At 31.1% G+C, this 15992-nt stretch overlaps 1 protein-coding gene and 1 long non-coding RNA gene across 6 annotated transcripts in view; one reads left to right on the top strand and one right to left on the bottom strand.

Annotated features, from left to right (window-relative positions):
* Positions 1–15992, top strand: part of LOC127538970 (uncharacterized) — a 77187-nt gene that overhangs the window by 36951 nt on the left and 24244 nt on the right. The gene's annotated exons all lie outside the window — the stretch shown is intronic.
* SLC38A4 (solute carrier family 38 member 4) overlaps positions 1–15992 on the bottom strand; it is a 119850-nt gene that overhangs the window by 79844 nt on the left and 24014 nt on the right. For 2 of the 4 annotated variants that reach the window (XM_051962854.1, XM_051962856.1), the window contains exon 2: positions 5170–5308. The exons of the other annotated variants lie outside the window; for them this stretch is intronic. The gene's annotated coding sequence lies outside the window, so the exon portion shown is untranslated. The remainder of the gene's footprint in view (positions 1–5169; positions 5309–15992) is intronic. 4 annotated transcript variants of the gene reach the window in all.

Here is a 15992-nt window from a genome sequence, read left to right as displayed (position 1 = left end):
GACTTATAAAATTATTACTCAAAGGCAAAATGAACATTTCTATCTCACAATAATTCTCTAACTAAATGAGGTCAACCTCAATTACAGGCTGCCTGTAATTGATATAACTTTTATTTTATTTCATTTACAAAAATAAAGTGTTTAATTCTTCACACACTTAGAACAATAATGAACAGAGTCTCATAGGTGAAAGGGTTCTCAGATACAATCTAATCTAAATTTTAACAAGAACAGCCCTCCCAACAATGGAAAACCGCCATTTCAGACACCTCCATTGAGAAAGAACCCACAACTCTTGGGACAATCTATGATACTTTTGAAGATCTCTTAATTTTTAGAAAGCATTTCCTTACACGAAACTGAAACTTAATTTTGCTCTTTCTTCCTGGCTCTGCCCTCTAGAGCTAAACAGAACAAGTCTAATCCCTCTTCCACATGATAACTCTTGAGGTACTTAAAGATAACTATCGTGCTTTCTCTCTCTCCTCTCCTCCCAAATTCTGTGTTTTCCAGCCTAAATATCCTCAATGTCCATGAATATTGGAAAAATGTATGAACATTATTACTTTAGCACCCCAGATTGCAGAGAATGAAAATGAAAATGTTATATGTTTTAGTAGTATGCAACCTTTCTATAGAAGCTTCTTTCAAAGCTTCTTTGAAGCTTTCATAGTATGAAAGTATGATGTGAAATCACTCTGTCATTATGATTAACAATACCTGAAAACATTCTAGAATAATTTTCTGCAATTTTAAAATCATACTATGTCTAAAAGTACTTGTATTAGAGTGAAGACAACAAAATAAAATACAATTGCTTCTGATGAAAAGACTATAAATGGTTTGATACTCTTGCATAAAGTCTGTACAACTATTTCTTATTTTCACAATTAAAACTGTTTGGTATCTTGAGTAAATGAACACTAAACATCATTATTTATACAGAACAATTGCTTTGATGAAGTTATTCACTAATGACTATATCATTAGGAGAATGGTCTGGAAATAGCTTTTAAATGAATGTCTTTTTTAATACCTGAAATTGTTAATTTATCGTTTATCAAATAACTAATGGCCAATCACAGTTTCATGAAGCACTCTTAGCTGAATCCTAGTCCTTATAAGTTTGAAGTCAACACTGTCCCCAGGCAAAAAGATTAGAAAAGACTCTCTTGAATTTTACTATTTGAAAAATAAGTAGGTTTTCTAATGTGGAGTACCTTTCTTTGCTGTGGGCTATTTTTCTGCACAAGTTTTATATGTTTGTGCCAAAAATCTTAAATAATCAAATAAAAGAACAGAGTTATGTTGTAAGGGGGAAAATCCATTGAAAGTTCTATACTATTTCAAACTTTGATTATAACATTTACTGTTTGACTATGAAAAAATTACCTTATTTATTTGAGTCTGTTTTCTCATTTGTTAAATGGGGATCACAAATGCCTGTAAGAAGACAGCTTTGTAAATCTTTAAAATTATATAAATATGAATAATCGTTATCATCAAATGTAAGATCTATAATGTATATTAGAAATTATGTCAGCCTTTTACAGGTAAGATAAAAAAGGTTCATACTAACTACGATTATATGGCAAGTTATATTCTTAGTATGCAGTTAAAATTTTCCAAGTTAAAAACACTTGAAAACAAATATTTATAATAGAAATGCTGACATAGACTTAATGCCTACTGCACTATCTGGGTCAGCTGCAATGTCTATTTGCAGTACAGGACTGAATAAAATATGTGAATTTACCATAGCAACCTCTTTATCACAAAGCAAGATAAGCTATTTCTATGACACTGTAATTTCTTAAAAATTTACATACATTTGTTAGCTGGATGTGTAGAAATTTTGCATTTATAAAATGTAAGTTGCCCTATACAATAGAATTCTCACAATACCTCATAACATATCTATTATTTTTTTATTATTACTTAAACTTAGAACTTGGAAATTTCCAGTTTTATCCATATTTATATGTATGTTTGTATATATATATATGCCCCTAATGTATATTTTAATAGGAATCAATGAATTATATACATCTATAAACAATAATTTATAGTAGTGAATATTATAACTAAAGTAGCCAAAATATAACTCCTAAATTCCAATGAAATCAATTCAAAACTATTTATCAAAATCATATTTCACTCAGCAAACTTAGATGTGATACAAATATTTTTCTCAAGAAGCTTATAAACTAATTGCAAAGGGGAAATATATGTGCAAATAAATATGATATATAAGAAAGTATAATAAGTGCAAAGAAGAACAGGGTAAAGTACTATGAGAAATTTCAAAGGTCTTTCTTTCTCATCTTTTCCCCTCTCCTATCCATATAGCAGTGGTAGAGTAGGAAGAGAAAAAGAATATTTTAAAACATAGCAAAGGTGGAATAGAAAGACCTTGCCAAAAAAATGGATATGTGGGGATAAGAGAAAGAAAGTGGTTGTGGATGCACCAGTGAGCCCTGGTATTTAAAAGGAACTAAAAAAACTAAGAAAGTAAGGAAGGACTTTGGGGTAAAGGTAATAAATTCCCTTTTGACCTGTATCTAAGATCTCTACAGAACATCCAGTTCACATTGTCTAATAGGCATTAAGAGATTAGAGCATGGATATTTAGAGAAAGATTAGGACTGGATAAGTAGATTTGGGAATCAGAGAATTGATCACTGAATCCAAAGGAGCTAATGATCATCAAGCAAAATTGTATAGAGGAAGAAGAAAAGAGGATTCAGAAAAGGGCTTTGGCAACAGCCAAGGTTAGTGGTTATGAGTTTAAAGAATATTCAGCAAAGGAGACTGAGAAGGAGCTATTAAACAGGCATGAGGAGAGTAGGGTCATAGAAACCTAGAAAGAAGAAAAGAAAAGTATTTGACAGTGTTCATGTCAAGAAGTTTAAAGACTGACAAAAGGTCATAAGATTTGGCAATTAAGATCTCTGAAACAAGAGAGAGCAGTTTCAGGAGAATTATGAGTTTGGAAGACAGCATAGTATTATAGAGATAGACAGGAAACATTGATTATAGAAGGCCTTTTCAAGAAGCTTAACAGAAAGAAAAAACAGAAGGAAGTGGGGAGAGATGGGATGACAGCTAAAAGGAATGAATGAATCAAGTGAAGGCTTTTGAGGATATGGGAGATATTAGTGTGTTTGGGGGCAATAAAAAAGTAATATTGATATAGGGGAAATTTGTTGTAAAAGACAGGAGGAACAGGGATCACTTGTAAGGCTATGGTCAGCCTTAGCAAGAAGAAGGATTGCTTCTTGATGTAAAACTAGGGGAATATAAGGCATATGAGTGATATGAAATAAGGAGGGAGTAATAAAAAGCTCTTAGTTAATACCCTATTTTGCCCCCAAGGAATTATGAATCAAGGTTCTCAAGTGAGAGATTGAGAGAAAGAGATGTGAAAAACTTAAGGAAAGATGAAAAAGTTTAGACAAACAGCTTGATTAGTTCAACAGTAAATTGACTAAAAAGTTATAAAAAGATTGCCTTTTCCATAGTGAAATTTCAGTTGAGTTTATATAACAAAAATTGTCAGTGAAATCAGTCCATCATAGCAGGATCATTTCCCTTGTCATTATTCAGCAGGACCTAAGTAGGATCAAAGAGGTTTTCCAAGACAGAGGTTTGGCAAGGCAAGTTCCAAGACAGAACAAAAAGGGAAGAGACTCAAGACAATGAATAGCTGAAATGGTTTACAAAGAAATCAGGATGGGGAAGGGGAAGTACAAGGTAATAAATAGCCTGGGAAAAAATTTGAACCTCCCTCAAATGAGTTTGGAAGTCATGATGAAGAATAAAAAACAGGATTTGGGGTTGCAAAATAAAAAAAGCAATAAAATGACAATAAACTATGAACAGATAAGAGAATTACAGAGTTTATAAACATAGAAGTAGATGCATAGATAATGGCAAGTCAAAGGGCATTACCATTTCTTTTTATAGTTGAGATGAGGTGAAGGAATAGGTCACAAAAAAAATAGACAAGTTTAGGAAATGGTAGGTTAGGATATTTGAAGCTGTATCAATAGGAATTAGATAGGAAACAGTGGGTATGCATTCAGCTCATTGAAGAAGTGTCCTGGAATTGTGCAGTTAACAGCTACAGAATATTGATATGGTAGTAAATATGGATTTAATGGACCTCAGAGAAGAGGTAACTGAATAATGGAGGCTGAATGAAACTCTGAAAATAGTAATGGGCATAAAGGAATAAATCCAATCCCTTCCCTACCTCAACCAATGTCAGGAATCCCCACTATATGACAAGTATTAATTCAGCTTCTTTTTGAAGAACTCTTTGGAGGGGAAACCCTCAAAATCTCAAGGCAGATCATTGTACTTTTGAAAAACTCTAATTGATAAGATGCTTTTCCTAACCTTAAGCCTCAATTTTACACTTCAAATTCCTTCTATTGTTCATGGTTCTGCCCTCTGAGGACAAATAAGACAAAGGTAATACTTCTATATAATAATTTTTCAAATACCTAAACCCTGACATCATGTGCCTCTGAATCTTATCTTCTCCAGGATAAATAAATATCTACAGTTCTTTCAACCAGTCTTTATATGTCATAGACCAAAGGCCCATCACTATCTTGTTTGAGGTCCTTTGGGCATATTCGAGTTGCAATTTATCCTTATCAAAACTTATCTTGAGTATAATATTCAGTTCAGTTATGGGTGCCACAGGTTAAGAATGATATTAACAGCATTTGCAGTTAGTAGTTATGTGTAATTCAGGTCATACACTGCTGATAAATTTTATAGCTATTGATACTGATGCTTATCTAAGCCTATGAACCATTGAGAAAGGTAAATTAATTCTTAAGAGGTTAGGGAAGACAGGAAAGAGAATAAATAAATGGTTTTGAATCAAGACATTTTTCCATCCCAAGACAACTTAGAAGGTTGGAAGGGAAGATCTGTGACACTAGGATGGGGGCTGGCCTAGAAACTATGTGACAACAATATAATTTGTGGATCTTGGAGGTGGCAGTGACAACAGCAGTAGCAGAAATTTTAGGAGCTCTCAACCCAGAGATGATAAGGGATTCAGAACTCATCAGAAAGAGATTACAAAGAACCCCAAGTTAGCACTGGGCACAGACTGGGCACTGTGTGGCAATTTCGTTGTGCATTACTCACTTTCCAGGTTTCTCTGCTGGCTCCAGAGCAGTGAGGAATGCTTGCAATCAAAATCCAATTGCCTGTTACTCAGTTGTGTTGCAGTTCTCGGAAGAGAGGAGCCTTAGCATATGCTGGTTCAAAAGAACAAGAGGCCATCCTGGGTAAAAACCAGAATGCAGTAATTATACCTCTCCATAGACATACCACATTGGTGATACCAAAAATTTACAGACCCCCCCCCCTCAGAACTGTATAAACAGCATAACAAAAAAGCTTGATGCTTGGGATGGTGACTTCTCTAAATGATACTGATGCAAAAAAAAATTTAATACAATACTAGCAAGGATGTCTTAATAATATATATTGCAAAGATCATACACTATGACCAAGATGGGGGGCAGGAATTTATACCAAGAATGCATAGCTGGTTCACTATTAGGAAAACTATAAAAAATAACTGGTTATATAAAAACAAAAGTAATAGAAATAATATAATTATTGCAATAGATAAAGAAAAAATTTTTTGACAAAATAAGATGTCCATTCCTATTTTTAAAAAACCCTAGAAGGCACAGGAATAAATTGGAATTTTTCTTAAAATGATAAATAGTATCTATCTATAATTAAGTACAAGCTTTCTCTCCAATGGAGATAAACTAGAAATCTTCCCCCCCAAGAAAAAAATCACAAGGGAAGCAAGGATGTCCATTAACACCATCATTATTCAATATTGTACCAGAAATGTTAATGACAATAAGACATGAAAAAGAAATTGGAGGAATAAGAATAAGAAAGAAGGAAACAAAATTGTCACTATTGGCAGAATATGTAATGATAGGCTTAGAAGGCAGCTAGGTGGCACTGTGGATAACGTACTGGACCTGAAGTCAGGAACATGTGAGTTCAAATCTGGTCTCAGACACTCACTAGTTATGTGACCTTGGGGCAAGTCATTTAACCTTGTTTGCCTTAGTTTCCTCATATGTAAAAATGATCTAGAGAAGAAAATAGCAAATCACTCCAGAATCTTTGCCAAGAAAACCCTAAATGAGATCATGAAGAATTGGATACAACTGAAACTACAGAATAATAACAATGTTTAGAGAACTATAGAGACTCAACTAAAAGCCTAAATGAAACAACTGACAACTTTAGCAAAGTTGCAAGATACAAAATAAGTTCATAAAATAAATTCAGTATCTCTGTATTATGGCCAACAAAACCTGGAGGGGAGAAATAGATTAATTCCATTTAAAATAGCCATAAACAGACAGCATAAAATACTTGGGAATCTACATCGCAGGAAATATACTAGAATTATGTGAACATAATTTCAAACCATTTTTCATACAAATACAGACAGATCTCAACAATATAACCAATCTTATTTGCTAATGGGTAGGCCAAAACCAATATAATAAAAACTCTATCTAAACAATTCTACCCAAATTAATTTTCTTATTCATGCTATACAAATCAAACTACCAAAAAATTATTTTAAAGAGCTAGAAAAATAATAATGAAATTGATCTGGAAGAACACAAATGTCAAGAATATCAAGAAACTTACAGTAAAAGTTTTATAAAGTTCCTACTTTTATTTCTATTTTGACGGCATTAGTTTTATTTTTGCCAAAAAATTTTAATGTCATGTAATCTAAATTATCCATTTTATCTTTATTTCTTTTCTGATCATAAATTCTTCCCTTCTCTGTAGAAACAACGACTAAACTTTTTCATGCTCCCCTAATTTGGTATAAAATCATCCTTTATAGCTAAATCAGGTACCAGTTTTATCTTATCTTTATATACAGTGTGAGATATTGTTCTATGTCTAGTTTCTGTAAGATTACTTTCCAGATTTCCCAGCAGTTTTTGTTAAATAATAAATAACAAAAAACAACTTTGAACTTTGGGTTTATCAAATGCTAGATTGTTATAATAATTTGCCACCATATGTTTCATAAATAATGTATTCCACTGACCCACTAATCTATTTTTAGCTAGTACAAGATTGTTTTGATGATTATAGCTTTGTAATATAGTTTGAAATTTGGTACAGCTAAGCCATCATTCTTCATTTTTTTTAATTTGGTTGTTGTTTTTTTTTTTAGCAAAGATACTGGAGTGATTAAGATATAAATGATGACCTCATAACCAGATTAGGGGAGCATGGAAAAGCTTACCTGTCATATCTACAGATAAGAGAAGAACTTGTGACCAGAAAAGAAATAAAGAGGATCACAAGAGACAAAATGGATAATTTAGGCTACCTAACATTAAAAAGTTTTGGCAAAAAATAAAATAAAATAATGCAGTCAAAACAGAAAAAAGCAGGAATCTTGTAAAAATTTTTACTGCAAGTTTCTCTGGGACAGCCCTCCTTCAAATATTTATTTATAATTACATATAAACATATTTTATGCATATATGTGGAAATCCATGTATATATCATAGGTAATATGTATACATGAGCCACTTCCAAATAATAAATGATCAACAGATATAAAAAAGGCAGTTTTCAGAAGATGAAATCAAAACTATTCATAATCATAAGAAAAATTCTTTAAATCATAAACAATTAGGGAAATTAAAATTAAAATTACTCTGAGGTGCTATCTCACAAACATTAGCTTAGCTAACATGGCAGAAAAATAAAATAATATAGTTGAGGGCATGTGGAAAAATAGGTAGATTAATGCATTCTTCTTGGAATTGTGAATTTGTCCAACCATTCTAGAGAGCGATGTGGAACTACAACCAAAGAGCTATAAAACTGTATATACCTTTTAACCCAAAAATACCACTATTAGGTCTGTATCCTAAAGAAAAAAGAAGAGCACCTATTTGTGCAAAAATATTTTCACCAGCTCTTTTTGCAGTGGCAAAGAATTGGAAATTGATGGGATGTCCAGCAATCAGGGAATGATTAAATAAGTTTTGGTACATGACTGTGATACAATGTTATTGTGCTATAAGAAATAACAAGCAGACCAGTATCAGAAAAACCTGAAGAAATTTATATGAACTGGTGCCAAGTAAAGTGAACATATAATTTATTTTGTAAGTTAACAAAGTTTTCCATGGTTCATCTCTAAGAATTGTATTAAAATTATAGATAACTGTTATAGCTGTTATTTCCTAAAGGATGTTAATTTAAAACTGCCAAGGGAACAACACTAAAATATGCCCACGCATTCATTCCATCTTAGTAAATTGTTCTTTGTAAACATGGATTGAAGAATGTAACGTAAGTGTCAAGGAGTCATTTTCCTGAAAACATTCCTTATTAACCTTTTCTACAACTACTGAATCCCTTTGGTAGAATTTCAGTACAATGGAGAGGACATCCTTATATTTGTCAAGTCCTGTCATCCCACATGTATTAGCCCTTTCAATCTAAGAAAAACAATTTAAGCAGCATATAAAATCTAATAAGCAAGAGAAATTATATGTTGATTATAAATTTCCATTTCTTTATTAAGTATTATTTGTGAATCAAATTTGAAATCTATATTTGAGACAGTTTCCAATGGACCAGACTTTTTGAAAGGAAGTAGATTATTCCTTAGGAATGAGTTCTGAGCATTCTTGACTAAAATATGGATTATAATGGGAAACGCATTGGATTTAGAGATAGAAGATCTGAATTTGAGTCCCATACTTTATCAATGTATGACCATAAGCAAATAAGTTCCTCGTCTATAAAATGGGAATAAAAATACTTCCACAAATGACTTAGTGAGTTATTGCAATAGTAAAACTTAAATTATTATTACTCATTGATCTATGTGAAGTGACACGATTAAATTTTAAATCAATAGCTACATTAAATTGGGGATCTAAAAGAAACAAAAAAAATCTGATACTTAATTTTAAAAAATATGAAGTTGACAAACATCGATTCCTATGTCTAAAGAACAGGAAAAAAAAGGGCTGCATTTGAAACAATGAATTTCAATTACATATATCTTGTGGTTTTTTAAATATATGATGAATTTAATTCAATAGTGCCAAAACTACCCTACTTATCTCTCTGTCTGAACTTTCTGCTCTCTTTAATATATTTTAAGTATTTCATTAATATCTGATATTTTTGACAAATACTTTGAAAATGGATACCAGATTTACATTTTTCTCTAAATTCAGAAAAAAAAATTGATTGTTGGCTAGGAAAATGTGTAGAGGAAATAAAAACTGCTCTGAGGAAAGGTTAGACAGGTATTTTTAAAAATCTGGAAAAAAATAAAGGTTTGGGGTAGAGATTTTTGGAGTTAATTGGATAAAATAGTTTTTATTTTTAAGGATGAATTTATGAAAAACATGAAACCAATTAATTTTGAACCCAGACTAGAAATAGACTAAATGAAATAAGAAACCAATAAAGTCACTGAAGGCTGGGATTATCTCTTGCCTGCAGTATTTGTAACACCCTCTGAAAAGAGATGTGAAATTTATGATAGATCTTGTGTGCCCTGATACTTAAAGAGAACAAGCTTATGTGTAGTGTTACTTTGTATTTGTTTATTTTATGTCATGTAGAATATATGCTATCAGCATTATTTGTAGCTTGTATCCTGGTAAATCTAGCTGAGTTTACTTTTTCCTCATGATCTGATCAACTAAAGAAAAAGGGGTGAAAGGAGTGAGAACTTTTCTGATGAAAATTTCAGAGCTTTAAAAAGATATAATCTCATTTCTGTGTTCTTAATTATGACCAAGGTAGATGAAAAGAGAAAGACATAGCAGGGAAGGAAGTCCTCTCCCCATTTACAGAGATTAAGTTTATAAAGAAATGTAATATTTTTAATATATATTTCCAAACTATAATGAGAATGTGGTTTGAATATTTTTAAATATGCTGAACTATTCTACTAGGTTTTGAAGAGGTTGTAGCTCCCAACAATTGTTGAGAATAAAAACTTCACTATCACTTGTCTCTAGTGATTCTAAAAGCAGAGGGGGAAAAGAGCAAGTGATTTTGCAGTCTGAAATCTTCAAACGTCTGGTGCTTAAGAATTGCCAAATGGAAGTATTAACTCTACTCTCCAGCTTGGAAATAAAGAGGTTTATTTAAATCTGAAAACAAATAATTGAAATTTCATTTAAAAGATTGGTTTAACTTCCCACTATGATCTTCTATGAATGATTTAATAGAATTTACTTTCAAGAAAACAAATTGGAATCATTTTTCTTGGCAATATGAGAAAATACCAGTAAATCTTAAAAACTTCATTCTAATAAGGGAAAGGGAAAGATTTATAGTGAATTTAATATACATAAGAAAAGTTAGCTAAATTTTCAAAGGAAACATTCAATGGATTTTAAGGAAGCTACTTATGGCCATGGCTTGAGATATAATTTGAAAGCAGAGAGCTGCAATTCTGTGGTTTACAAGGTTTTGATCAAAGCCTTTTCTCTTATAGAGAAAAGGAAATGGAGAATTAGAGGAAATTGGAGTTATTTGTGAAATAAAATTGTAAAAACTATGAAAAATACTGTGAATATGAAACTCAATTAATATGTAAAAGTGTTTTTAGATGCAGAAAAGTTTTTAAAATGCAAATCAAATTTGATTTCCCAAAAACAAAATACAGTGAAAGTTAGAGTAATATGAAATCCTCAACTTTGCTACTATCAGCATATCAAGCATCACATAAAGGAACAGTCTAGGATTTACTATTAAAAAAGCATGATTTTAAATACATTTTTAGGCTTCATTCTTAGAAGAGGAAAATACAAAGATTTCTATACTTAAAAAGTTGTACTTAGAGAATATTTCTTTCTCAGGAAGTTAAAGTGAGTTTTTTTTTTAATACAATTTTATTTTCGGTAACAAATTTTCTGATAGGTATGAGGTAGTACCTCAGAGTTGTTTTAAGTTTCATTTCTCAACCTGGAAAGATGTACATTGATTTCTGCAAAGTGAAGGGAGGGGTTTGTTTGTTTTGTTGTTGTTGTTTTTTAACAAGAGAATGTACACAGTAACAGTAATATTGTAGAATGAAGAACTACGAATGATTTAGCTATTCTCAGCAATTCAATCACCCAAGACAATTCCAAAGGACTAATGATGAAGCATACTATCAATTTCCAAAGAAAGAATTGATATTGCCTGAATACATACTGAAGCATGTTATTTTTCACTCAATCTACTTGCTAACAATTACTATTTTTCTAACTATTTGAATCAGCCTACACATTTGAATTTTATGTATTTTGTAATTGTGATCATAAAGCTACTACGGTGCATTGATAGGCAGATTCCAAACTATCTAAAGTTATTTTAAATGTAATTTCTTGTTCTATTTCTTCTTGCTGGATTTTGCTTGCAATTCAGAAAACAGGATTATTTTATATCCTATAACTTTGTTGAGGTTGTTAACTGTTAGTTTTTTACTTGGTTCTCTAGCATTCTTTAGGTAAACCATAATATTATTTGGAAAAATTGATAGTTTTTAGGAGATTAATTAATTTGGTTTTCTAGTTTTTTTTTTAAGTTGCATGCTCAATTTGTTTATATACTCTTTCTCTTTTATTAATGTAAGCATTTCTTCTAAGGACAACTTTGGTCGCATCCCATAAATTTCGGTATGTTGTAACATTATCATTATTTTTAATAAAATTATCTCTATGATTTCCTCTCCAATTCAGCATCTTTTAAGTTTGTTATTTATTTTCCAATTAATTGTTAATCTTTGCTTCAACGATCCTTTATAATGATTGCATTGTGGTCAGGAAAATAGGATTTAATATTTTTTCTTTTTTTCGTGTTTGTCAGGTTTTAAGCTTTAATACTTAGTTGATTTTATGAATATTATGTGCACAGCTGAAAAATAGTTATATTTCTTTTCATTTCCATTCAATATGCTCTAATTATTTATATTATCTAACTTTTCTAAAACTTTATTAATTTTTAAACTTCCTTATTGTTTATCTTATATTTTAATCTATCTAGATCTAAAAGAAGTCAGTTGAGGTCCCATGCTAGTAAAGTTACTGTTCATTTCCTCTTATAACTCAATTTAACTTTTTCATTAAGAATCTAATTGTTATGACACTTGTTGCCTATAGATTTAGTACATATATATATTAATTATCTATGAAACCTTTTGCAAAAATAAATTTTCCATTTAATTAGATTTATTTTTACTTTTGTTTTGTCTAAGATCAGGATTGCTACCCCTGGCTTTTTTACTTCAGCTAAAGTACAATAGATTCTCTTCTGTTCCTTATTGTAATTCTTCATGTATTTTTCTGTTTCAAGTATGATTCTTGTATACAAAATAATGTTGGAGTTTAGTTTCTAACACAGTCTTCTGTTTTCTTTCATTTAATACATGAATTCATTCCATTTACATTCACAGTTAGATGGTTATTTATTTTCCTCCATACTTTTATTCTCTTGTACTTTTCCATATCTTTTTTTCCGTATCAAATATTCCTTCTTGGAAAATCTATTTTACTTTTGACTATTGCCCCCCCTTAAGCTACTCTCTTTTTTCGCATCCTTTTCCCTTATATTTTTAATACCTGGGTGCAATGAATTTCTGTATTCAACTGCATATGTGTGTGTATGTTGTGTGTGTGTGTATGTTGTGTGTGTGTGTATAGATTATATATAGATAGATATACATACACACACACACACACACACACACACATATATATATCCCTCCTTTAATCAAGTCAGGTAAAATTGAAGATCACATGTCACATGTCACAAACTCTACTCTCCTAATGCCCTTTCCCTTGAATTTAAAAACTCTTTTCAAATCCTATTAATGTAAGATAATCTTCCCCATTCTTCCTTTCCCTTCTCTCCTCCCAATGAATTTTTCCCTACTCTTCCACTTTCTTTTGAGATGATCTAAACACAACTGAATCATAGCCAGACCCTCTGTCTATTTAAATTGTTTCTGAGATCCTTGGTAAAGAAATAATTCTAAGAGGTTACATGTATCATCTCTCCTTATAAGCATATAAACACTTTAACCTTATTTTTTTGTTATGACTTTTGACTTTGTGCTTTTTTATGCTTTACTTGATCTGCATATGAAATTTTCTTCTCAGTTCTCATCTTTTCATGAAGAACACTTGGAAATTCTCTATTTCATAAAAGTTCTATTTTTTACCCTGTAAGATTATATTCAATTTTTCTAGATAAGTTATTGTTGGTTGTAAGCCTAAATCCTTTACCTTCTATTCTATGCTTTCCATTTCTTTATAATGATGGCTACTCAATTTTGTGTGATCCTGACTCTAGCTCTTTGATACTTGAATTATTTCTTTTGAGTTTCTTGCAGTATTTTTGACTTGAACTAGAATCCTAGTATTTTAATTATAATATTACTCTCAGTTTTTATTTTGAAGTTTCTTCCAGGACGTGACTGTTGGATTCTTTCAGTTTCTTCTTTGTTATATCATTCTAAGATATCTAAGTTCATTTTTGTTCTTGGCTTTCAGGTAGCCTAATGATTCTTTTTTTAATTAAATTTATTTATTTATTTGAAACTTAAATGCAAAATAAGAAAAGAAAAAATTGCCATATGCACAGCAGAACACAAGAGAGGATTCAAAATATGAAATGATAAATTTCTATTTCAAAAAAGTTTATATAATAAATGTTATACATTGTGTTCAGAGTTGTATTTTTTTTTCCTTTTTTTGCTTCCTCGTAGGTTTTCTTTTGTTCTCTACTGTGTATTTTTACTTTATTCTTTTTTCCTCTGTCCTCCTTCCCACTTCCCCGAAGTGTGGACACACACACACACACACAAACACACATATATAATCACACACACATACTCATTCATATACATATATGCACACTTGTTTGTTTTCTGTTTCCCTGAAGCTAGATTGGGCCTATTATATAATAATAAAATAATTAACATTTAGTCTTTCTTCTGCTTTTTCAGTCTTTTGATTTTGTTTTATTATTTCTTTATTTCTCACGGAGACAATCCATTTTGCCAATTCTACTTTTCAAGAAATTATTTTCTTCAATAAGGTTTTGTACCTATTTTTCTAAGCTCTTAAGTCTCTGTTCATATCCTTTATTCCTTAGCTCCCATTTGGCTTAAAAATTATTTTTACTTTTTAAAAAAAATTTTAATAATTCTTATTGGATTTATTCCTATCTGCATTTTTCTTTGAAGCTTTTCATTTACATGTTTTCAAATCATTAATTCCTATCTTTGTATCTTGAGCTTTCCTATCATCATAGTAATCTTTAATAGGGTTTTTTAATTTTTTTTTCATTTTTCCAGCCTACTTTATTTTAGTGCTGTGCTATGAATATTTTGGGGACAAGGACTGTCTGGTCTGAATTTCTGTCCATTTATATTTTGCTGCTGTTTTCACAGCTGAATTTGTAAGGCCTGTATATTTTCCATGCTCCCAAAGTAGTACAATCTGGAGAAAGATCTGTTCACTCTTTTCCTAGACTAAGCTCTGAAAATTTCTGACCCAGTTTTGGTTCTATTGGCTTGTACATGGTTGAGAGTTTCAGTAGACTGCTGAGAGATTCTGTATCTTCAGAATAACTGAATTCTTGGCTCTTCGTTCTTAGTCTCCTACCCTGGTTATATTTCACTATGGGCTTATGTGCAGGACTAAAAATTAGAAACAAATCCCTGTTCTACTCCAAAGCTAAAGTTCTGGAATTTGTTCCTTGCTCAGTACACAGCTGGGGCCCATATTAACAAATTTTCCTCTCCATCCTGTATCTATGACCCAGAAGCCAGAAATGAGTGACAGAACTGCCAAAAGGCATCTGTTCCTGCATCTAATGCTGATGCTGATTCAGTGATCCCCAGAATTTATTTGTACTCTGGTGCTTCCTTCTCTGGTATTCTGTCTTGGCTCTTTTCTGTTCCTGATGCATATGTTTCTGGCCAATCCCTGTCTCCAATGTCCATAGACCTTTCCATCTGTCTTCCTCGGCTTCACTGGACTAGAAAAAAAAAGATAACTCATTAAGACGTTTTTTTACTTCTCTAATCAAAATTCACACTAGTGAATTTTCTAAGTCACTATGAAAAAGGGGTGCTAGGTGAACTCATCCAAAATGCCTCCTTTCATTTCACCATCTTGACTCTACCCTTAATTAAAGTTAGTATTGAAGATTTCTCATGATTTCCAAGATTTTTTGCACAGATTTTTATATTCCTATGAATATGGGAAAGTAATTAGAATTATTCTGCAAGATTTAAAATTGAAAATTTTAAATTTGGATTTACATTGGGTTTAATAAATGAACAAGAAAAACTTATTCCCCCATACTTAATTAGTTCTCTCAATGGCAATTGCTACTATATAGTTGCTTCTAAATATAACTAGCAGAGATTATTAAAATGGGCAGATGACTGGAATAATTTTTCCATTTAAGCTAAATCAGAGTTACATTTGACTGCATTAATATTATTAGACTAGAAATAAGGTTTGTGCCCATGTTTTAAAATCATGATAATTGTTTTTGATTTGTATAAGGCTTCTAACATTGTCATTGTGATTTTAAGAAAGGATATATATGGAATGATGCCTATAATATAATTGTATCACTAGAAAGTTTAAAAGAATACTGTGAAATTGAATTTGACCTCTCACTTATTAGGGATTTTTGTTCATGGAAGAATGTCTTTCTGGTTAAAAACTGTCTTAATTATTCAAATAAGTATATTTCAGTTCATAAAAGAAAACAATTACTACAGTAGCACCAATAACTTGGTATTTGGAAAAACATCAAAAAACCTTGAGATGTTCATTATTTTTGAAGCAAGAGTGATTTAAAGCATTTATTTATTGGATAGGTAATATATTATGTGTATATATACATAT

This window comes from Antechinus flavipes, chromosome 5 (assembly GCF_016432865.1).
Source record: "Antechinus flavipes isolate AdamAnt ecotype Samford, QLD, Australia chromosome 5, AdamAnt_v2, whole genome shotgun sequence".
Classification (NCBI taxonomy): domain Eukaryota; kingdom Metazoa; phylum Chordata; class Mammalia; order Dasyuromorphia; family Dasyuridae; genus Antechinus; species Antechinus flavipes.
Note: the sequence above shows the minus strand (reverse complement) of the source record. Positions and strands in the feature narration are given on the sequence as shown.